At 35.1% G+C, this 24,559-nt stretch overlaps 1 long non-coding RNA gene across 1 annotated transcript in view; it reads right to left on the bottom strand.

Moving 5' to 3' along the window:
- The window catches only part of LOC115899591, a 47,617-nt gene extending 36,264 nt beyond the window's left edge, over nucleotides 1–11,353 (bottom strand). The window contains exons 1-2 of the long non-coding RNA XR_004059240.1: nucleotides 11,079–11,353; nucleotides 10,437–10,517 (exon numbers count right to left, since the gene is read on the bottom strand). This is a non-coding gene — a long non-coding RNA (uncharacterized LOC115899591). The remainder of the gene's footprint in view (nucleotides 1–10,436; nucleotides 10,518–11,078) is intronic.
- Between the last annotated feature and the right edge of the window lie 13,206 nt (nucleotides 11,354–24,559).

Below are 24,559 nucleotides of genomic sequence, written 5' to 3'. Positions count from 1 at the left end.
TCTTTTATTATTAAATTGTAGCACTTTAAAAAATATTTGATGTGAGATTTTCTGTTATATTTGGTGTAAATATTATCCTATTATGTCACTTTTTCCTTCTCATTCCATATTATTTTAATGTTATCATTCATCAGCTGTGATTCTTTCTTTTGTTTCAATTTTTCAAAATCATATTCAATTTTGTTATGTATTCCTGTACGGGAAGTATTTTTTTGTCCCTTCTTTAAGCAATGTTTCCTACCCAGAGGTCAAGGTTATTTTCCTATTTTATTTATAGAATTTTATTATTAGATGTAAAAATTATCTTGATTGATTTTTATATATGGTATGAGGTAGGGAATAAGTTTTTCACCTCCTCCAATTGGAAACTAGCTTATTCAAAATTATTACAAAGATTGTCATAATTTCACTATTCTGTTGATCCTACTGGATTAATATCATGTATCTAAGTCTGTAAAACTTATTATTTTTAAATTGTTACAAAAATTTATATTTTATGGTAGTATCATTATTCTATCACTTTCCTTTTGATAAACATTTAGATTAAATTACATTTATTTTGAACTATAAACCCCATTAAAAACATTGTAAAATATAGTAAACTGTCAGCTTAGTTCTATGCAATAAATTTATAGAAGAGGATTCTGAGATCAAAACATACAACCATTTTGAATTTTAATAAGTGTACCAAATTCTTTCTGAAGTATTTTTTTACTTATTTACATTTCTGTCAATACAGTAATGATGTGTATTAGAGTCCCTACATTTTTCACTCCTTATGTTTATTTAGTGGATTGTTTTTGCCTATTTGAAAATTTGATATTTCATTTCCTAACTTTGCATTTCAGCAACTTCGAATATGGTTGAAAAAAATGTTCAGATCATTGCTTACCTATATTGCCTTTTCTATGAATTGCATTCTAGTATTCTTCTAATCAAAACAAATTTCTTGTCTTTAATTTAGAAATTCTAAGTGTATTAGTGATATTAAACTTTGTAATAATATATAAATTGCAGTGTATTATTGTTAATTGCTTGCAAAAATATCCCCAGTTCTTCAGCCTTTTCTTTATACACACTCGTTGCAATCTAGTTTTCAGTTCCTCCAATAATGGGTAAAGTATAATTCTGCACACTTTGTATCTGGGTTCACATTGTAACTTATTTTGGCCAATAGAATCCCCTGAAAAAGATGGTGTTCTAGTTTTGAAAGTAAGCCTTAAGAAGCCTTACACACTGTAGTTTATTCTTCTAGAAACCTGCTACTACCATGTGAGCGGGCCCAGATTTTCTTACTGGATGAGGAGAGACAAGTGGTCCTTTTACTCCAGCTTCTTCAGCCAAATAGTCTACCTTCTGCCTTGAAATTGAAACTACTAAGGAGTAGCCAGTCTCGAGTCCATCCAATATTTGATAACATATATATAAGCAAGTTTAGTCAAGATCAATTAAGTCTGACTCAGACCAACAGAGCTAACAGATAGCAACAGAATCATGAATAATAATTCTTGTTTTTAAAGACACCATGATTTGAGGTGTTCATTATGCAGATATAGATGATTAATCAAATTTTTAATCTTGATTTTTATCACATTTTCATGGGTTATAGATTTTAATTCTCATTTAGACTATCAATAGGTTATAAAATCATTTTCTGATAATTTAATCTAAATTTTAAAATTGTGTCTTTAATCCATCTGAGGTTTATTTTATATACACCATTATTTTTCAAATAGAAATTCAATTCAAGATTACGAGTTAGCAAATCCTTTCTAATTGAATTGAAATAGTACATGTCATAATATATTATGTATGATTTGATTAGCATCATTCTACTTTCATTGTAGTTTTTTTGAGATAGTACTGAGATCATATATCATTATTTCATTTCAAAAAATTCAAGCACATATGATTTTTGAATTTAGAATCATTACTTGAATAATTTAAAAAATGGCATTTTGTTAAAAGTTTAGTTTTGCTCAAAAGTTATTAGAATAAGAAGTCAAAATGGTAAGAAAATAGTAGCCCTGGCCGGGCATGGTGGCTTACTCCTGTAATCCTAGCACTTTGGGAGGCAGAGGCTGGTGGATCACGAGGTCAGGAGATTGAGACCATCCTGGCCAACATGGTGAAATCCCATCTCTACTAAAAATACAAAAATTAGCTGGGCATGGTGGCATGTGCCTGCAATCCCAGCTACTCAGGAGGCTGAGGCAGGAGAATCACTTGAACCAGCGAGTCAGAGGTTGCAGTAAGCCGAGATCACGCCACTGCACTCCAGCCTGGTGACAGAGGAAGACTATGTCTAAAAAAAAAAAAAAAAAAAAAAAAAAAAGCTCTGAATTTGCTATTCACTTACCATATACCAATACATTCATTTAGTAATAATGTTGTTTTATGACATTCAGCCAAATAGATCAGAAGTCAGACTTAATTTACACCAGGAAACACGGAAAATTGTGACATCTACAACCTTTTATATCAAACCTGCCCAACTAAGTGAATATGGAATAAGTTATTGATGAAGTTAAAAACAACAAAACTCTATTGAAAACAAAAACAAGACACCACTCTGTTTAGATGGTGATATATCACCAGCTGCATCTGAATGCAGAGAAGACATCATTGAGTTTTAAATTAATTCCACCTTCCGAGGTACAGGATGACCTAGCCGAATTAATGATGGTGAGACTTGATTCAGGGTGAAGTTCTTCACAGACAGGCTGGAGCACAGATTTCTTGTCAGGAAATCACAGGTCTTCTGTGAGAGCAGCCAAGTCCAATCCCATTAGAAAAAAAGAAACATGACTTAAAATATCAGAAAGACCATATACAAATTTCTAAAACCAAAAGATGAGTCTTATAACTAAATTCCTCATTTATCTGTTAATTCAAAATGTATTTAAGTTGTTTATATACCAGGAATTATTAGCACTGTCTTACCTGCTACATTTGGTGAGAATATATAGACAATAATGCATTTATATATAATATCTAGATACATGTATACAAAGATAGATATACATAGAAAAATACTTAAATGGTAAGAGTTGAATGAACCAGACATGTGCATATCCATAGGAAGTATATTCCAAAAAGAGAAAACTAATTAGTTCAAAGGCCAATATATAGAACATGCTTAACATGTTAAATAAACCTAAGAAGACAAATGTAGCTGAAGAAGAGAGACAGTGTTTTGACAGATAATGAATTGAAAGAAGCAAATGAAATCAAATTCTGTAGGTTTCTTTAAGTGATCTTTATATTTATTCTATTAGGATGGGAATCCATTTGAATAGCTATAACATAGAAGTATATGATTGAATTTAAGTATTGAGAGATTCGTCATGGCTTCCACATAAAAACAACAACAAAAGACAACATGGACAAGGATAAAAGCAGGAAGAACAGTCCAGAGACTGTTAGTAGGTGATTTTTTTCTGTATAGAGTGGTAGAAACGTAAGTCACAAAAAGTGGTAAGGATTCTCAATATATTTTGAAGATAAATTTGGCAGGATGTATTATTTTATTTGTGGACATGGAAGAAAGAAACTAAAGGATGATTCTAAGACTTTTGAACTAAGTAAAGAGAAGATTTTATTGAGATTAGAGAGACGAGGAGAGGAGTAGGTTTTTGTGGAGAGAAGCAGTAGCTTCATTTGAGACAAATGCAGTTTAAAAGATGTACAAATAATTAGTAGACAGTTGTATAGATGTCTCTGGATTTCAGTGTTAAAGTCTGGCTAGAGGTGCACATTTGGGAGTTGTTAGCGCATTTGTTACCAAAACACCAGGACTTCAGGCTAGGTCCTGCTGCTCATTGCAGAGAAAGTCAATAACTGAGTGCACAAGTATTGCCACAGAAGAATTCTTTAATAAGGTGCTGCAACTGAAGAGATGGGAGCTCTGTCTCAAATCCATCTCTCTGACTGACTAAAACTAGAGGTTTATATAACAGGGAAGAAATGTAACAGTGTGTGATATGGTTTGATTGTGTCCCCACCCAAATCTCCACTTGTATCTCTCAGAATTCCCATGTGTTTTGGGAGGGACCCACGGGGAGGTAATTGAATCATTAAGACTAGTCTTTCCCCTGCTATTCTCATGATAGTTAATAAGTCTCACGACCTGATAGGTTTATCAGGGGTTTCTGCTTTTGCTTCTTCCTCATTTTCTCTTGCTGTCTCCATGTAAGAAGTGCCTTTGGCTTCCTGCTATGCTTCTGAAGCCTCCCCAGCCATGTGGAACTGTAAGTCCAATTAAACCTGTTTTTTCTTCCCAGTCTTAGGTATGTCTTTATCAGCAGTGTGGAAACGGACTAATACAGTATATTCGTAGCAGTAGAATGGTGCATTGCTGAAGTTGTAAACCGAAGAAAAGTGAAAGAACATATTACTGCAAAGTTTCTTCAACGTGTCCAAATGTATTTTCTGTTTCTACATAAAGTTTGTTAAAAACAAAATTATTTTAAGAACTGTAATCAATGTGATTTATTATTGCAATTTATATAGTCAGAGCCTAATAGTAGAAAGAATAATAAGCACCTAATATATATATATGTATGTCATCATTATAGTTGGTGCTTATTCTTTTTTGCTAGTGTTGCCACTATATTACTTCTTCAAAAATGATCTAATGGATTGCATTCCTCACATCTTTATAAAGTCTCTCTTCTTAAAATGTTCCCGAACCAAAGCATTCATAATATGTTCTGTAGCTTCATGAAAAGACTGAGCAATAGGAATTTGTTATGAATAATTTATAGGTAATGATTTCCAAAACGAAGTTATAAAACATAAACTAAAAATAAAATGGTTTCATTTGGCCTGTGGTAAAACAAACAAACAAAAAATTTGAACAAAAAACTTATGAGCTACTTAAAGTTATATAAAACAGTAAAAATAGACACTTTTTATATGCTGTTTATATCTGCTTACCATAACAACATAAATACAGATTTTCTTATCATTTTCCTATAATCTAATATTATTGAAATGTGTTTCAGTTTAGAACTAAACATACTGAAAATAATGGAAAGACAGATAAATTGATTGGGGACAATTTCTTCTGCCCTGTAGTCTTTAACTCTCTGGGGAACTCAAAGTAACCTGAAGTTCCATACTGTTAGCAAAGTGAAATCAGTATGAATGACTGTAAAAATCAGTATGAATGACTGTAAAAATAATCTGAGGAATAAATGAAGCTTCTTACTCTAATAAACATCCTTCAGGATGCTAGTCCTGAAAAGTAAAGTTTCCTGCTTGAAGCAAATGCTCTGTGAGAAATGAAACTTTCAGTTTCCAGTTATTTTATACTTGGGAAGAGGCCAAAGGCTACAATAGATACATTTTGTTACTTCTTGTTTTATGTTTGTTCCTTCATGTTGGAGAGATGGAGAGGAAGCAGGGATTATATATGCAATTATTTTACTGTATAAGAATACAGGGCCAGGCATGGTGGCTCATGCCTATAATCTCAATACTTTGGGAAGCATAGGCAAGAGGATCTGTTGACCCCAGGTTTTCCAGACTAACCTGAATAATTTAGTGAGACCCTGTATCTACGAAAAACAAAAAAAGTAGCCTGGTGTGTTGGCACACGCCTATAATCCCAACTACTTAGGAGGCTTAGGTAGGAGCATTATTTGAGCCTGGGAGGTTGAGGCTGCAGTGAGCTATAATTGTGCTACTGCCCTCCAGCCTGAGTGACAGAGCAAGACCCTGTCTCAAAAAAAAAAAGTTTTTGAATTCACAAATGATAATAATTATAATAAACTACAACTAAGAAGTGATTTTTGTTTACTCGGGCATAATACATTTCCTTAGCCATTTAACTGAATATATAATCTTTTATAAGATTTTATGGTGATTCATCAGTAAACAATAAAACAATAGAGCAAATATTTATTGAGACTCTAGCATATGTCAGACATTAATTTATGAGTGCTTTATTATGGATTATTTTATGTCTTCCTCACCATAATGCCATGAGGTGGGCACTCTAGTATCAATTGCTACATTTTAATAAAGTGAACACTGAGATTTAGAGACTTAGAAAAATTAGGTAAACTGTTAATATCATATAGGTAATAATTTTTGATATTGCAAGTAAATTTTAATAACATAACAATCAAAGTCTGAAACAATTATCTCAATCACTACATTCTACCTGAGTAGGCCTACCAGACCATTTAAAAAACCTTTCCTATAAGATTTCTTACTGCATGAGAGTTTCACCTTTCCTTGATATAGTTAATATAATCTATATGATATTAGTTCAGACAGCGAAAACCATTTACTGCACAACCCTACTGAATACTTGCTTAAATTTGTTTTAGTTTCACTTTCTTTGAAGTTCAATAGTTTAAACTGAAGTCCTATGCTCTAAGAATTGATAAATAAGTTCCTATTTTTGCAGTCTTTCAACAAATATTCAATAGTGGCTGACTTAGAGCTGATTACTGTGAGTTGAATACTGCAAATGCTACTACCCTTGTGCTCTTTTACCCTTGCTTTCAGATTCACAATACTGAATTTACCGACTTAATGAACAGCACACAGTGGCTAAATCCACTGCACACTTTTAATCTTACAGACTTCTCTGTAGCCCTTGAGACAGTTGAATACTCACACCTTGGAATAATTTTTGTCCTTAACATCATTGACATTATACTACTTTTACTTTCATTTTGCTGATGTGACACTTCAAAATATCCCTTTGGAATTGCTCTTTTTCTGACTATGTAATACATTTTTGAGACTTCTAGGCACTCTTCCATTCTTGCTAGACCCACACTTGATGAGAAATGTAATGTACTGCCTGTGAATTAAATTACTCATATAATATGATGAGCTAAATCTATGTCTCCTTCCAAGAACTCTCTGTTGAGCTCCAGACCAAGTTCCTGGTAGACATCTTCACTGGGATGTAAAGTAAGCCAATCAAATTCAGTAGGCTAAAAAGTAATCTCATTATTGCCCTGCATCCCCCTTGAAAAATGTGCCTCCTTTTAGAACATGACTCCAACACTTGTCCAAACCAATCCCCAGTGCTGTGTGCCATTCCCCATAGCCAATTATATCACCTCGCCTTGTTAAGTCTACCACTTCAAAAATATCCCTAATCTCTATACTGAGGTCTATTTCCCTACAAATGATTATAAGTCCTTTTAATATTTCTTCCCTATTTCTTTCTTAGTATGGCCACTTGTAAACATTTCTACAATGCTATTCTAGTTGAGGTTCTTCCAGTGATTCCCATTGTCATTCTTGGTTAGGCCATGTCTAAGCGTCTGTCAATGGAACACTCATTCTTGCCTCTCTTCCCAGCACTGTCAATCCCTGTCCCTGACCTTTATCTTGCTAACTTTTTAATCACCTCTAGTACTCAACATAGAATACTTTCTTAAATAAAGAAAATATCCCTTGATATGTGAGAACTAAATTAGGTGACGCTCCTTGTTTTGTTCTCTGAGGGAAATTTGTATTCCACACATTAGTACCTAGTAGATAAATTACAATTTTTTTTAAAGTTGTTACTTCTTGAAACTGCCACCTCTTTCAAGGCAAATAGAATAGTTTGTTGTTACAGCTTCCAGGCCTAGCATAACAAATTTGACAAAACAGGTGTCTACAAAATTAATAAATAAATGACAAGAATAAATATCTCCTTATTCAAACAATTTACATATTATGACCAAAGTCATAGATTTTGATTAAAGATAGTGTTATACACAGAATGAAAGCAATGATAGGATTTAATGTTTTCTCTACAGAATTTTAACTGTAAACTATGTAAATAATTTAACTCCCTCTCAGAGGTCTTTCTTCAAAAAACTAGGTTATAAATTTATGTTTCTTGTTGCTTATGCCTTTATCTGGATTTTTGAAGATCCTTTTATTATTTCATGTCATTCTCACCATTAATCCATGAAGGAGGTACTGTACTGTGAGTTGCTACATTTTACTAATGTGGACACTGAGATTTAGAAAAGCATGTCTATTTCCATTACCAAACATCTGAGCAGCCTGCTTACTCTCAACTTAATCCTTACATTTTCTTTATTAAGAACAAATATTTAATTTTATTTTAATTACTTCCCACATATACACAGAGTAGTATTTTTGTAGTTATTTTTATAACTTTCTGGTAACTGGATAGTAGAGACTTTATCATCTATTATAAACATCAGCTACTAGACATTTGATACCAAGAAATGCTGACTAAAGGCAGTTTTGTATAATATATTTAAGAGAAATCTTATAGATTTTTTCCTGAGTAAAATATTATCCCCCTTTTTTATGTAAAACAAACACAAATGTATGTGAATCCCTCACAGTAAATAAAAAGTTGTTTTATACTCCAGATTCAAATATTTTCCAGGTTACTAAAAATAGAAACAATGTTATAAACAGAGCAACATTTCACAAATGCATATGGCTACTTTTAGTGTTGGAATTTAACAGAACATGTCATAAAATAAATGGTAAAATAAATAGCCCTACAAAATAAATATTTTATTTTCTGGTCTGTGGGAACAGAGTCAACACAAATGCTTTCTTAAGACACTATTGCGGATACCTCTAATCTAAAAGTCAGCAGGTGGCAAATATTCACACCAACTAATGTTAGTGCCGTATGTGCAACTGGAGATATTATGGTTCACCCATGACCAAATATGTAGAAAACGGAGATTCTTAATTTCTTGAACATAAAATTCCAACTCTCATGTGGAGAACTGCAAGAAGCTACTCCTGTGCTAAATGAAGGGATTACTTTTTTCTCTTGAACACAATGTATACCTTATAAATTCAATTTTTACTCAGGAAAAAAAAAAAGTTTTTAACAGGGATCAGCTAAAAAAAGTGAACGTAATGAAATAAAAGGGTGACTTTTTTTTTTTTTTTCCTTTTTGTGGAGAACGGGGTCTCGCTGTATTACCCAGGCAGGTCTCGAACTCCTGGGCTCAAGCTATCCTCCCGCCTCTGCCTCCCTGAGAGCTGGGATTACAGGCGTGAGCCACCACGCCCGGCAAGGGTGACTTTTAAAGTAGAAACGCAGATTACTGTGTTTGTACTTCCTCAAGCTAATTGTATAACCAACTACACTGACCCTACGGTTTCTCCAATACAAAATGAGAATATATTACTTACCTCTAAAGAAATGTGAGAATTCAACTAGACAATATCCACATTAGAAACCTTCTTATCCTGTCATCTCATTTATTATTCATTCCATTATTTAATGGCTTACTTATATAAGTATGACTGGCAGAAACACCTATTATTCCGTGGATTGTAATCCAACACTATTTTCCTTTATTTTGTTACCAGTTAGACCACTGGACACTTAAAAAAGCATACACCTGTCTGGCATGCCTTCATGTTTTTGGTTTTTGTTTTTGTTTCATTTAACACTCCCTTACTTTATGGTATTACAGGATGCTCAAGGCTCATCTTGTAACGAGGGTTTGTTGAGATGAAGCTTAAGATGATATTATCTTGCAAGGTGTGTCAATGAAGTTGCAGTTAGAAAGACAAAACACTATAAGTAATATAGAATAAGGATTTTTAAATAGGAGTCCTCTCTTGCACTACTGTGGAGGAAGCTGGGGAACCAAGGATCCAAAAGAGAAGATAAAGAATGAAAGGCGGTTCACTTGCCAGCCTCCTATAGCCAGGTGTGTCAGAGAGGGCTGCTAAAGGGGCCAGATGAGCATGACTATGGAGTTACTATGGGTCAGCTGGGACAGTAATAAAAGGAGATTTGGACATAGAGTGCTGGGTAATGAGGACAAATGGCAATCTATTGGTATTCCTGCATTTGTCTGTCTCCAAGTAGATAAGAGAGACAACCTGGAATCTGCTAGTATTTCTACCTCTGTCTCTTATCACCTCTATCCACAACGGCCTCCTGAGAGTAATGGTTACTGTTACTCTTTTCTGCTTTCCAAATTGCTTGCAAATTTTTCTCTTGACCAGCTGTAGCATGGAACCATGCCATAAAGGGATGTCTTAATCTGTTTTGTGCTGCTGTAGCAGAATACCACAGACTAGGTAATTTTTAAGAAGAATACTTTATTTCTCCTAGTTCTGAATGCTGAAAAATCTATGATCAAAGCACTATTACAGTCTTGGTGTCTGGTAAGGGCCTGTGTGTCTAAGATAGCAAGCTGAATGCTGTTTCTTCCTGAGGGAAGGAACACTTTTCCTCACATGGTAGAATAGCAGAGGAGAGTGAACCCTTCTTTGACAAGCTCTTTTCATAGTGACATTAATCCATTCATGAAAATGAGAGCCTTTATAACATAAACATCTTTCGAAAGGCTCCACTCCCAACCTTGTTGCTTTGGGAATTAAGTCACAACATAAATTTTGAAGGGGACAAAAACATGGAAACCATTGCTGGGAATTCTGGGATCCTCGGTTCCACTAACCTTAAGCAAGTTGACATCACAAACTTCATTTCACTATATCACTTGAATTTTCTCTGTAACTGAATTTCAGATATGTAAGCCCTGCAGCAACAAAGATGAGAGAATATTTTTTGATACTATTAGGTTGTCCATGTTTTCTTGCACTCTCAATTGAGCTGAGAATTTGTACTTTTAGCCTAACATTTTCACCTTAAACTCTCAATTGAAATTATAAGCAATTGACCTACTCCTCACTTTGTATACATATTCCCTGAGTCCCCATAATTGTTTATTGCACCAGCCACTTGATGCCTCAAAGGTTGTTTTCAATACACTTCATGCAGGAAACCACAGGATTTAATGCAACTGTTTTGAGTGTCCTGCAATTCCAGAGTCTAGTCCCTTTTTCTAAGGTTAATGGATTCTCACACTCTTCAAACAAACCAGGAGAAACAATCTATAAATTCTTATTTTCTTGGAGTCTGTAACAGGGAACTACCACAGATTCCATTTACTTATGTTAATGAGCATTCTCAATTGACAGGCAATAGAATTATTTGTACCATATTTAAACATGAAGAAGTTTATTGAGGCATAGGTGGCCCAAAGCAGCATTAAGAAGATTAAAGTCTAGGCTTCTAGGAATGATTCCCAAAATCTCACCATAGAGTTGTGTCGAAAAGAGAGCTTCTGCCTCTCACCACTGTCAGAATGTTGTTGAATCAAATTGCTACTGCCTAGACCTTCACACACCACTACTACATGATCTGTATCAGCAAAGAGGATGCCTCATATAGCCAAGTATCTCATCTCTGAATTTAAGTCTTGAAGATACAGACACAACTCTCAGGTTTAAATCAAGTATCAAGTATCCTTTCTTCAAAAGAGGATATCAGAAATGTAGTATTTGATTTTCTTGCCTCTTCAATGCGAAAGGTTCTTCCAGAGGTATTTTGGGGGAGTAGTTACTAAGCATTTCCTACCCAGTGGTTACTAAACTAGTCTTAGCCAATCAAATGCACCAGCTACCTACTTTGAGTTATGATTAAGTGATGCAAATAATGAGAGGCAACAGAGATTCCTTTCTCTATGAAGCAGTAGCAGCAAACATTTTTTAAGGCCCAGCATTCCTGGCAGAGTGGCAATTCAGAGCCAAGTGTGCCAGTGCAAGCTGTGGACTTCAGGGCTCAGCTGCAGCTTCAGAGTCAGTGTTACTCTCACCATCCTAATTGTGCAGCATGGTCTGGCTCTAACTCTGGCTCCATAACCTCCTTTTTGTGATACTCAGTTTCCAAAATAGATTCTGCATATTTTTCCAAAATTTTTGAACTACACAATACTCTTCTTCTAATTTTCTTTGTTTAAATAAGCTAAGATTTCTATTGGTTTCAATTAAGTGTCCTACATGTTGCAAATGGAATGATGGTTAAGCTTTCTAATTGCTACAGAAAACATTATCAATACAAATAATTTGTAGTTTTCTGCAGACAGATTATTGTCAGAAGAATGGGTTAGCAGGACCGTCAATGACATGCCTTTTAAAATGTGTAACTATCATTTTGTATGTATTTTATAGACTTGTATTATACATAACATGTAGATTTTAGATTGTATTCATAATTCTCTTAAATTGAATTCATATGCACATTTTGTATAAATATTGCTATAATCTCCCCTATATGATCTGTGTATTACTTATTATAAATTAACCATATATTTTCTCAGAACTTTTAAAAGAGAGTATGGGTCGAATATGGTGGTTCACACCTGTAATCCCAGCATTTTGAGAGGTGAAGGCGGATAGATCACCTGAGGTCAGGAGTTCGAGACCAGACTGGCCAACGTGGAAAACCACTGTTTCCACTAAAAACCAAAAAAAAGATAATAATAATAATTAGACGTGGTGGCAGGTGCCTATAATCCCAGCTACTTGGGAGGCTGAGGCAGGAGAATCAGGATGCAGAGGTTGCGGCGAGCTGAGATTGTGCCACTGCACTCCAGCCTGGGTGACAGAGTGAGACTCCATCTCAAAAAATAAAAATAAAATAAAAAATAAAAGAGAGTATGCAGTATGGTAGATATGACCTATAACTGAAAGTAAGAAAATGAGGGTCTGAAAAATTACTGACGTTCTCCCGTTTTCAAATTTCTCACCTATTAATTGGATGTTAAATCATCTCTAAAAATTTATCTAAAATTATTAAACAATGCATAATTTTAAGATGTAAATGATTAGCACATTAAAGCAAGTTGCAAAAAAATATAAGGTTGTATGTATCAATCAAAATGTGTACATATTATTGCTCAGGAAATATATCCCTTCTGTCATTATTTTGTACCCAATATTTTGGTTATAATGTGAATTAACTTATTTCCTGAAAGCAATTCACCAAAAACTGATTCGTCATTTGTTCCGAAACTTGCCCTGTTCTTGTTGATTCCATTTCTTGCTCATGCCTGCTCTGCTCTGTGGCATAAACTGGCTGATTTCTGCTGGCTGTAGTTCCCAGTTTGTTCTGTCAACTGACTTGCAGCCGAACTCAGCTGTGCCTTCCAAATTATAGGGCAGAGGAAGGCAAAAATGAGTCTCTCATTCTCTGCCTCTCTCTCTCTTTTTCTCTATTTCTCTCCCTCTTTCCCTTGAATGGCATCTCTTGCAATTGCTTTGAAATAATTTTTTTAAACTTTTAAATCTTTCAGTAGTAATTGTAGGAACAGTGTTCACCAAAAATTGACACGTGGTATGTATAACAAAGTAAATATAATAATTTTCAAAAAATGTTATACAATAGTTTTTTAAATGGTTTCACTTTTTTTAAATCACACCCAAAAATTTGATTTCAGAAAAGGAATATTTAAATGACAGAAATGCTTTGATGGACATTTCACAGACCTTATTTTCATTGGAATAAATATGCTTGGATGACCAGTAAACACCAAAATTGTAAAATACTTTTCAACAGACATGATTTGTATACTCTATAGAGTAGTATCACCTTCATCATCATACATTGAATATGTTATTATAATATAAAAAGTAGGAGAATCTCTCGAAGATGAGCTGTTTTTCTCATATGCAATCTCTCAATTGTTGCAAATACAGTTAAACATAACTACTTAAATGTGTTAACCTAAAACTTAAACTATAATTTAATGTATGAATTCATTTATAAGTTTTTCCTTATCTCTAAAGTAAAATCTAGCATCACTGTACCACATCAAAAACTGTTTTCTGTAGGCATTCTCAAGTTTAAGTTTCCTATTTTAACACAATTGAATTTTAAAATTTGTTTCTGTATTACTTATTGTTTCAACAAAATTGTATAGGCATACCACATTTTATTGTACTTTGCAACTATTTCATTTTTCATAAATTGAAGGTTTGTGGCAACCCAGAGTCAAGCAAGTCTATTGGCACCATTTTTCCAACAGGATATGCTCACTTTTTGTCTTTATGTAACATAACAGGAAACTGTTGAAATATTTCAATCTTTATTATTGTTATTATCATATCTATTATGGCGATCTGTTTTTGATACTATTGTAATTATTTTAGTGAACCACAAACCATACTCTTCTGCGAAGGCCAACTCAACCAATAAACGTTGTGTGAATTCTGGCTGCTCCACTGACCAGCTCTTCCCTCTCTTTTTCCCTCTCAAGACCTCTTCCAGGGTCTCCCTATTCCCAGAGACATATCAATATTGAAATTAAGGCAATTAATAACTCTCCAATGGCCTCTAAGTGTATTGGCAAAAAGAAAAGTCGCACATCTGTCTTTCTAAATCAAAAGCTCGAGATGATTAAGTTTACTGAGAAAGACATGTTGAAAGCTAAAACAGGTTGAAAGCTGGGCCATTTGTGCCAAAAAGTTAGCCAACTTGCAAAGGCAAAGGAAATGTTCTTGAAGGAAATGAAAAGTGTTGCTCCAGTGGATACACAAATTTTAAGAAAGTAAAATGTATTGACAAAATGGAGAACATTTCAGTGGCCTGGATGGGTCAAATTAGCCACATTCTCTTAAGCTAAAGTCTAATCCGGAGTAACGCTCTAAATTTCTTCAATTCTATGAAAGCTGAGAGAGGTGTGGAAGCTGCAGAAAAACATCTGAACCTAACCAAGATTCAGTGATCATTTGATCATTGGATCAACCTAACCAATGATACAGAAGATCATTTTTTTTTTGTTTTGTTTTTGAGAAGGAGTCTCGCTCTGTCTCCCAGGCTGGAGTGCAGTGGCCGGATCTCAGCTCACTGCAAGCTCCGCCTCCCGGGTTTAGGCCATTCTCCTGCCTTAGCCTCCCGAGTAGCTGGGACTACAGGCGCCCGCCACCTCGCCTGGCTAGTTTTTTGTATTTTTTTTAGTAGAAACGGGGTTTCACCGTGTTAGCCAGGATGGTCTGGATCTCCTGACCTCGTGATCCGCCCGTCTCGGCCTCCCAAAGTGCTGGGATTACAGGCTTGAGCCACCGCGCCCCGCCGATCCAGAAGATCATTGATGAACATCGGCTACACTTAAACAAACAAACACATTTTCAATGTAGATAAAGCAGCCTTACATTGCAAGAAGATGGTATTAAGGGTTTTTATAGCTAGAAAGCTGAAATGAATGCCTGGCTTTAAACCTTCAAAGGACAGGCTAACTCTATCCTTAGGGGAAGCTGGTAACTTTAAGTAGAAGCCAATGCTCATTTACCATCCCAGAAACTCTAGGGCCCTTAAGATTTATGCTAAATCTACACTACACATGCTCTCCAAAGGGAACAAGAAAGCCTAGATGACAAAACAGCTGTTTACAACATGATTTACTGAATTTGTGAAGCTCATGGTTAAGACTTACTGTTTGGAAAAAATATTCCTTTTAAAATATTACTGCTTATTAGCCATGTACCTGGTCACCCACAATATTTGCAAAGTATACCTGTGTTATTATACATTCTGCATTCATTTTCTATAGCTGCCATAACAAATTACCACATGCATACCAGCTTAAAGTAACACCTATTTGTTATTTCACTGCTCTTAATTTCAGAATTTCAGATGGGTTAAGCTGAATATTCTGCTAAGGTTCTCACAGAGCTGTAATCAAAATGTCAGCCAATTTGTAGTCTTCATTGAAGGCTTTGTGGGAAAATCACTAGCAGGTTTATTCAGGTTTTTGGAAGAATTCCATTTCATTCTGTTGTAGGACTTGAGGTGCACCTTTCCTTGACCAGGGAGCTAACAGTCTGCCAGCGGTTATTTTCAGCTTCTTGAGACCTCCCACATCCCTTGGCTTGTGGTCCCCTCCATTTTCAAAACCAGCAGTGATGTGATGAATATCTCTGACTTCTGCTTTTTCCGTTGACTTCAACTCTGCTCATATACAGGAGAAAGCTTTGCTTCTAAGAGTTCATGTGATTATTTCATACCTATTTAGGTAATCCAGAATAGCCTCCCTAGTTTAAGGCCAACTCATTCATAAACTCAATTACATCTGCAAAGTTCTTTCACCATATAATGTAATATATTTATGGGCATGACACCAGAGGTCAAAGGTCATGGGAATCAAAATTCTACCTACTACACATATTCTATTAGAGAAAAGATAGATGTGTTAAAACAATAAGCTAGGCAAATCTCAGAAGAATAAGAAAAGAGAAAATAATGGAAGATTAAATAGAATATTATGGAAGGATTTAATATGTGAGTATACCATATATTTTGAGACATTAGATAAAGCAGAATTTGAAACATCTGTTGAACTACAGAACCCTGTTTTTGGCAAATATCTTTAAGAACAACAATTTTATGGTATAGAATTTTAGAAATACTTGTATAAACAAATCCCATAAATGAATGTAGATGCTAAATTCCTTAATACAATATTAACATGTAAAATAAAGCAATCTCTTAAAAGAATTTACCATAGTCAAATATTTATTTAGATCAAGAACCTAAGGATGATTTAATACTGATATGAATATCAATACATTATAAAATATGTATAGGACTAATGACTTCAACAGACACAAAAAGACATTCAATAAAATCCAACGCCAGACTTAATAAGGAAATTCTCTTAAAATATTATAGTATATGCATTTTTTTGTTTGTTTATTTATTTTTTTATTATACTTTAAGTTCTAGGGTACATGTGCATAACGTGCAGGTTTGTTACATATGTATACTTGTGCCATGTTGGTGTGCTGCACCCATCACAGAATGGGCCACAGAGAGGGGTGCTGTGTTCTGATTATCTGAGTTCAAATTTCTCTAAAATTTGTACTTCATTGTACATTTCCAAAAAAAAAGTAAAAAATGAAAAAGCTAATGGGTAGAATTTGGGATCTGGTGCCATCCAAAATGTCTATTTTTAATCTCAAAATGAAAGTTTTATACACTTAAAAATATGATGCAATGTCGTACAGAAGTAATTATATGCTTCTCAATAAAATAAATAAAGGGGTAATGTAATCAAAACCTCTACACAATTTAAAATCACCAATATCGAATTAATCTTACATTATATATAAGTTATTATATGTTCTCTTTTCCTGACTTTCCATGAAGTAATTTGAAATCCCTGGAGATGTGAAAGGCTGCTTCTAATTCAAATTAGCAAGAGAGTTGTACTGATTGAAAGAACGAATTTTTTATCTCCTTACAAGAGAAAACCCTCACTCACTAGTTTTGAAGTCTCCAACAAATCTGTCATGTCCTGTGCTCAAAGATTCCAGATAAATCCATGTTCCATTTGTGAAGAGCCTGCATCTATTGGGCCCACATGAACTGAAAACAGTTGCCACCTTTCCAAACACATGGGGTCCATAATATAATGGTAATTTTTTTTTTGTGCCACTTGGCATACCCCATTACGTCATCTCTGATTTCAATTGTGATGCGGTTTACAGCCTCCTGAAAGCTCAAACCCACTCTGATATTTTGCCCCGTATTATCTTGATGAGGGGTATCATTTTTTTTTTTTTTTTTCTCAGTGCCTTCTCCTTAGCTGTGGGAACTTGCTCACAAGGAAACTAAACTTGAAAGTGTGGGGAGTAAATGCCCATCTTCTAGTAACAATTGATAAATGGTGGGAAGGCATTAACTGACAAATATATCAGATGTTTTTCAGTTGGTGGGTATGAACTAACTTTTTTTCTCCAAAATTCAGATGCTGAAGCCCTACACCCAATGAGACTTATTTGAAGTTAGCGCTTCTAAGGAGGTAATTAAGGTTAAATGAGGTCATAAGCTTGGGGCCCTAATCCAGTAGAATTTGTGACCAAATAAGAAGAATCAGAAAAGTATCCACACACAAAGAAGCCATGGGAGCACATGAAGAGATGGCAGTGATCTACAAGCGAAAGAAGAGACTTCAGAATAAAACCTACCATGCTGGCACCTTGGTCTTGGATTTCCTAGCCTCCAGAGCTGTAAGAAATTATATTTGTGTTGTTTAAACCACAGAGTCCATGGTATTACATATGACAGCCTTAACAGACTAATGCAGTTGTTGTCTTAGCTTGGGCTGCTGTAAGAAATATACAATAGATTGGGTCAAACAAAAAACATTTATTTCACACTTTTCTAGAGTCTGAGAAGTCCAGGATCAAGGTGCTGGAAGATTTGGTGTTCAATGAAGGTACTCTTTCTGGTTTACAGAAGGCTGTCTTCTTCTTATATTTTCACATAGTGGTGAGAGCAGAGAGGGGAAGCAAGCTCTCTCTAGAGCCCCTTCTCATAAAGGCACTAACCTTATTAATAAGGGCTTCATCCTCATGACCTGATTGTCTCCCAAAGGCCTCATCTCCTAATACCATCACGTTGTGGGTTAGAATTTAACATAACAATGTTGCCCCCTCTTTCTCTGTTTGCCACCACTAAAGGAGGAAATCAACAGCAGACTAGAAAAGTTCTCTGTGTCATCAGATCACTTCCTAGATACCAACTGCTGGTCCTCCTATATATCCCTAAATCCAAGAATATGGAACTTTAGCTTTTGCATTTGGAGTACTGTGCCATTGACCTTCTTCAGGCTTTTTTTTTTTTTTTTTTTTTTATTCTTTGTAGTCATTGTTTTGAGTATATAATTTGTTAATAATCAAAATATGTACTAGTTTGCTAGAACTGCATCAAAATTTACCACAGACTAAGTGGCTTAGAAAAACAGAAATTCATTTCTCATAGTCCTGGATGCTAGAAATCCAAGGTCAAGGTGTCAGCAGGGTTGTTTTCTTCTGAAGCCTTTCTCTTCTGCTTGCAGATAGCCACCACCTCTCTGTGTCCTCACATGGTCTTTACTCTGTGAGTATGCAATCCTGGTGCTTCTTTGTGTGTCCAAATTTTCACTTCTTATAAGGTATATTAGGCTTCTTCAGAAAAACAGAACTAAAAGAAGATACATACATGTACAAACACACACACACACACACACACACACACACACACAGAGAGAAATAGAGAGATTTATCATAAGAAATTGATTCACATGATTATGAAAGGGACAAAACCCAAGTGCTGCAGTCAGTAAGCTGGAATCCCAGAAATTTCAATGGTATAATTCCAGTTCAAGTCCAAAGGCAGGAGAATTAGGAGAGCTGATAGTGCAAGTTCTAGTCCGAGTCCAAAGGCAGGAAGAATTCAATGTCCCCACTCAAAACTGTTAGGCAGAGAAAGTGATTTCTCTCTTACTCAGCTTTTTTGTTCTATTGAGACCTTCAACAAGTTGAATAAGGCTTATCCACATAAGAGGGCAATTTGTTTTACTTGGTCTACCAGTTTAAATGTTAATCTCATCCATAAACACCATCACAGACACACCCAAAATAATGTTTGACCAAGTATCTGGCACCCCATTGCCCTGTCACATTGGCAAAATTAACTATCACATGAGAATATCAATGAGATCGGATTAGGGCCCACTGTAAGGCCTCATTTTATCTTAAACACCTGATTAATAGCCTTATCAAGAAATACACTCACATTCTGTGGTACTAGGAGTTAGGGATTTAATATATATTATTACTTATATATTAAATATATCTATATTAAATTTATATATTAAATATATAAATATATAAAATACATTAAATATTTTATATAAATTATATATAATATATATTATATACTAAATATAATATAATTATATAAGGTACACAATTCAGCTTACAAATGAACATAAGAGAGAATATAATCTTTTTTTAAAATGAAAACAAACTTCTCACGGTAATATCGTGAACATAATAAGACCAGAAGCATTGTATTTATCAATCCTAGAAATTTCTTCAGGTAGCATATTGCATACACACTGACATTAAGAATTAAATGTGTAAGTGTATGTATGGGTGTGAGGGTGTAATGGGCTTGTGTAACATATATAAGCATGTTTTACTATGTGTCAGTATAGTTCCTATTGAATATGTGATTGAACTTGCTAGAATAATTATAAATAAAGCAGAAGACACAGTGATGCATAAGATCACAAAATGAAAAACTATTACACTGAAACGAAGTCATTCAAATACCAAATAAAACCCTTGATATAATAGCATATGAACATCTTTATTAATACATTCAGTAACAAGATTGAGTAGTGGGTTTAGTAGATACTGTAATTTTGAGGTAGTGCTAAGTTAGATTCTATTTTGAGAGATCTCTGGTTTATATTAGTGACAAGTTCATAGATACTATTAATACTACTGTCTCTTGTCATCTACAAGAGCAAATGCTAATCTTCAAGTAAAGATGTGTGAAATAAAATACGTGTATTTTTTTTCTCATCCACATTCTTGAGCTTTATGAACTCCAGGTTCATGGATTAAAGACATTTTAACCATGTCTTTACTCTGCTGTGTTGTCCACCAGAGTTTGTGTTACAGATTAAGAAATAGAGTGACTCTATGTTTGTTTATGATTGAAAATAAATTCTGATTTCATATTTCAGGATCTGGGTTTTGGGAGAATAATAAATAATGATGTGAGTATATTCTCTCAAAATTAGGGAGAATACAGCACCTACTTCACATAGCTATTTATGAGATAAATATAAAATTCTTTCAATGGAGCTGTACAGCATATGCTGGTTATTGTTGTTAATCATCTTACTGCCATCTTAAATATGAGAAATCTCAGGCTTAGAGTGGTTGAATAATTCACTCATTTATGTACAGCAATAATGGTGAGGCCAAAATCTGAACACAGGCAGTCTGCCATCTTCTTAATTATTATTCTCCTCACGTGCACAAAATGGGGCTTTTTGAATCACACACTCGAAACTGAGCATGACACTTCAACTTAGATGCTGCTAAATTGGCACCATAGGATCAATAACTCCGTCTTGTTTATACCTTAATTAAAAGGAAATCTCAACACCACCTGCGTCCTTACAATCTGCATCCTGGAAAACTAACATGGTGAGGCCTGGTGGGCAATACAGCAGCGCAGAGCCAGCAGCCTCTGAGTCCTCAGAGCCAGGAGACTTCAGAGCATGCAGCTCCTTGCAGGGAAACACAGCAGCAGCAGCCTCAGGATGCCACATTAACCATCCATAAGCAGGGGCACCATTTGAATCTTCTGTAATGCCCTGGAAATTTAAAATCGATTTCTATGATAAAGGGATTTGGGTTCTTTTGTCTCATTTTTGGAATTTCTTATAGAATAAAAATCACCTGCATATTCCAAAAAGAAAGGAAGGATAGCTTGACGAACAAAATTGGAATCCTACGAACAGGTTTGGCCATTATGAACCAAGTATGGTAGTGCTGCTGATCTTCTGGGATTATTTTATTTATTTATTTATTCCTCATTTGTAAATCAGAGATCAGAATGAAAAATTAACCTCATAGCAGTTACAGAGGAGTTACAGAGGAGTCACTCCCATTTTCCCCTGAACAGGGCCATCTTAACTCTTGAACTTGAAACTTGCTTCAAATACAAGGATTGGAAATTCTTTAATGAGTATTTAACTTCACTCTCTTTTGGAGTTGCATGCCAGTGTCACACTTAAATCAAACAGGGCTCCTACATCTTTGAATGGTTAGATTTTCTTTGAGATTTCCAGTTATATCCAGTTATTATAATCTGACATTTCTCAGAAATATTACTGGACAGCAGAGCTGCTGTGTTGCACACATGTAGGGAGACTCCTTAACATTAATATCTGTGTGAATGATGTCATCTGGAGTTATGCAGTGCAAAAATTTCTTGGCCACGGACTGAGTCCCCACTTGTCATCCCCTTTTGTATTATGGTTACCCTGGTTGCTATGGATTCTAGTTAGATTGCCAAAAAAGAGGTAGAACAAATGGGGCAGTCTAATGCAGACATTTGATGAACTGTTTAAGGAATGGGTACTTTTAGTTGTGATATATTAATTAATTTTTAAAGATGATATAGAAAGTGACCCATTATCATCAGATTATTTTTAACAGTATATTTAATATGATTATAATTATTAATGGCACAGTGTTACAATAGTACATGTATAAATTAGTCAAATAATTTTTAGGTACAATAATTTGATTTTCTTTAAAATGTCAATGTGTTGTGTATTTTTTGTCACATATTTTCATACATATTTCCAAACTACACTTTAATAATATTGAAACAATTTATAAGTAAGCCAAACTAGTGTTTAATAAAGTTTAACCAATTTGTAATTAAAGAAAACAAAAATAAAGTGTCCATTTATACTTTTTTTTTTAGATGGAGTCTTGCTCTGTTGCCCAGGCTGGAGTGCAGTGTTGCGATCTCAGCTCACTGCAAGTTCCACCTCCCGGGTTCACACCATTGTCCTACCTCAGCCTCCCATGTAACTGGGTCTACAGTACAGGTGCCTGCCACCACGCCTGGCTATTTTTTTTTTTTTTTTTTTTGTATTTTTAGTAGAGACAGGGTTTCACTGTGTAGCCAGGATGGTCTTGATCTCCTGACCTCGTGATCTACCCGTCTCGGCCTCCCAAAGTGCTGGGATTACAGGCGTGAGCCACTGCGCCTGGCCGTCCATTTGTAAATTAACCAACAACCTGTTATTTAAAAAATGCTCAAATTTGAATTTCCTACCTGGATATAACAGCTGAAGCCCCAGAATGAAGAGAATAGTCCTAAAGAATGCTACTGTAACATCTTTGCTAGAGATTCAAAACAGTAGCTCAGAACAGGTTTGGCAGCCCTTAGAGTTTATCACAAAATTTGATCTTAAATGTAAGAGTATTAAAAAAGATTAAATAGAAATTATCAGTGAGTGAGAATTTCTTTGAAGATAGTGCTCTGAAGACTTCCCTAATACCCATTACTGCCTTAGCCATCTAAGCAAGTCTAAGTATACTTCCTAAGCCACGGCTGTGCAACAGGGAACACTGGGTTTGGTGCCTGACATGGGAATGCAAAAAGGTGAAAAACAGGAGTCAGGTAGGAATGCCTGTCATGGCTGAACAAAAGAAATGAAGAGGATTGGTAACAATTCTTCTTTGAATATCTGATAGAATTCTGTGGTGAATCTGTCTGGTCCTGGACATTTTTTGTTGATAATTTTTAAATTATTATTTCAATCTCGCTGCTTGTTATTGGTCTGTTCAAGGTATTTAATTCTTCCTGATTTAAGCTAGGAGGGTTGTATTTTTCCAGGAATTTATTCATCTCTTCTAGGTTTTCTAGTTTATATGTGGAAAGGTGTTTATAGTAGCTTTGAATGATTTTTCGTATTTCAGTGGTGTCAATTTTAATACCCATTGTTTAATTTCTTAATGAAGTTACTTCGATTTTCTCTCTTGTTTTCTTGGTTAATCTTGCTTGTAATAGTCTATCAATTTTTTATCTTTTCAAAGAACCAGCTTTGTGTTTTATTTATCTTTTGTGCTGTTTCCTTTTGTTTCAATTTCATTTAGTTCTGCTCTGATCTTCTTCTGTTGGATTTGGGTTTGGTTTGTTCTTGTTTCTCTATTTCCTTCAGGTGTGACCTTGGAATATCAGTTTGTGCTCTTTCAGTCTTTTTGATGTAAGCATTTAGGGCTATGACCTTTCCTCTTAGCACCGCCTTTGCTGTATGCCAGAGGTTTTGGTATGTTATGTCATTGTCATTCAGTTCGAATAATTTTTTCAAAAATTATTATTATACTTTAAGTTCTAGGGTACATGTGCATAACGTGCAGGTTTGTTACATATGTATATTGGTGCCATGTTGGTGTGCCGCACCCATCAACTCGTCAGCACCCATCAACTCGTCATTTACATCAGGTATAACTCCCATGTAATCCTTCCCCCCACCCCCTCCCCATGATAGGCCCCTGGTGTGTGATGTTCCCCTTCCAGAGTCGAAGCGATCTCATTGTTCAGTTCCCACCTATGAGTGAGAACATGCGGTGTTTGGTTTTCTGTTCTTGCTATAGTTTGCTGAGAATGATTGTTTCCAGCTGCATCCATGTCCCTATAAAGGACATGAACACATCCTTTTTTATGGTTGCATAGTATTCCATGGTGTATATGTGCCACATTTTCTTAATCCAGTCTGTTACTGATGGACATTTGGGTTGATTCCAAGTCTTTGCTATTGTGAATAGTGCTGCAATAAACATACGTGTGCATGTGTCTTTATAGCAGCATGATTTATAATCCTTTGGGTATATACCCAGTAATGGGATGGCTGGGTCATATGGTACTTCTAGCTCTAGATCCTTGAGGAATCACCATACTGTTTTCCATAATGGTTGAACTAGTTTACAATGCCACCAACAGTGTAAAAGTGTCCCTGTTTCTCCACATCCTCTCCAGCACCTGTTGTTTCCTGACTTTTTAATGATTGCCATTCTAACTGGTGTGAGATGGTATCTCATTGTGGTTTTGATTTACATTTCTCTGATGGCCAGTGATTATGAGCATTTTTTCATGTGTCTGTTGGCTGTATGAATGTCTACTTTGAGAAATGTCTGTTCATATCCTTTGCCCACTTTTGGATGGGGTTGTATGTTTCTTTCTTGTATATTTGTTTGAGTTTTATGTAGATTCTGGATATTAGCCCTTTGTCAGATGAGTAGATTGCAAAAATTTTCTCCCATTCTGTAGGTTGCCTGTGCACTCTGATGGTAATTTCTTTTGCTGTGCAGAAGCTCTTTGTTTAATTAGATCCCATTTCTCAATCTTGGCTATTGTTGCAGTTGCTTTTGGTGT

The sequence above is a fragment of the Rhinopithecus roxellana genome, chromosome 9 (genome assembly GCF_007565055.1).
Source record: "Rhinopithecus roxellana isolate Shanxi Qingling chromosome 9, ASM756505v1, whole genome shotgun sequence".
Taxonomy (NCBI): Eukaryota; Metazoa; Chordata; class Mammalia; order Primates; family Cercopithecidae; genus Rhinopithecus; species Rhinopithecus roxellana.
The sequence above is the reverse complement of the archived record's forward strand: the minus strand, read 5'-3'. Positions and strand labels throughout refer to the sequence as shown.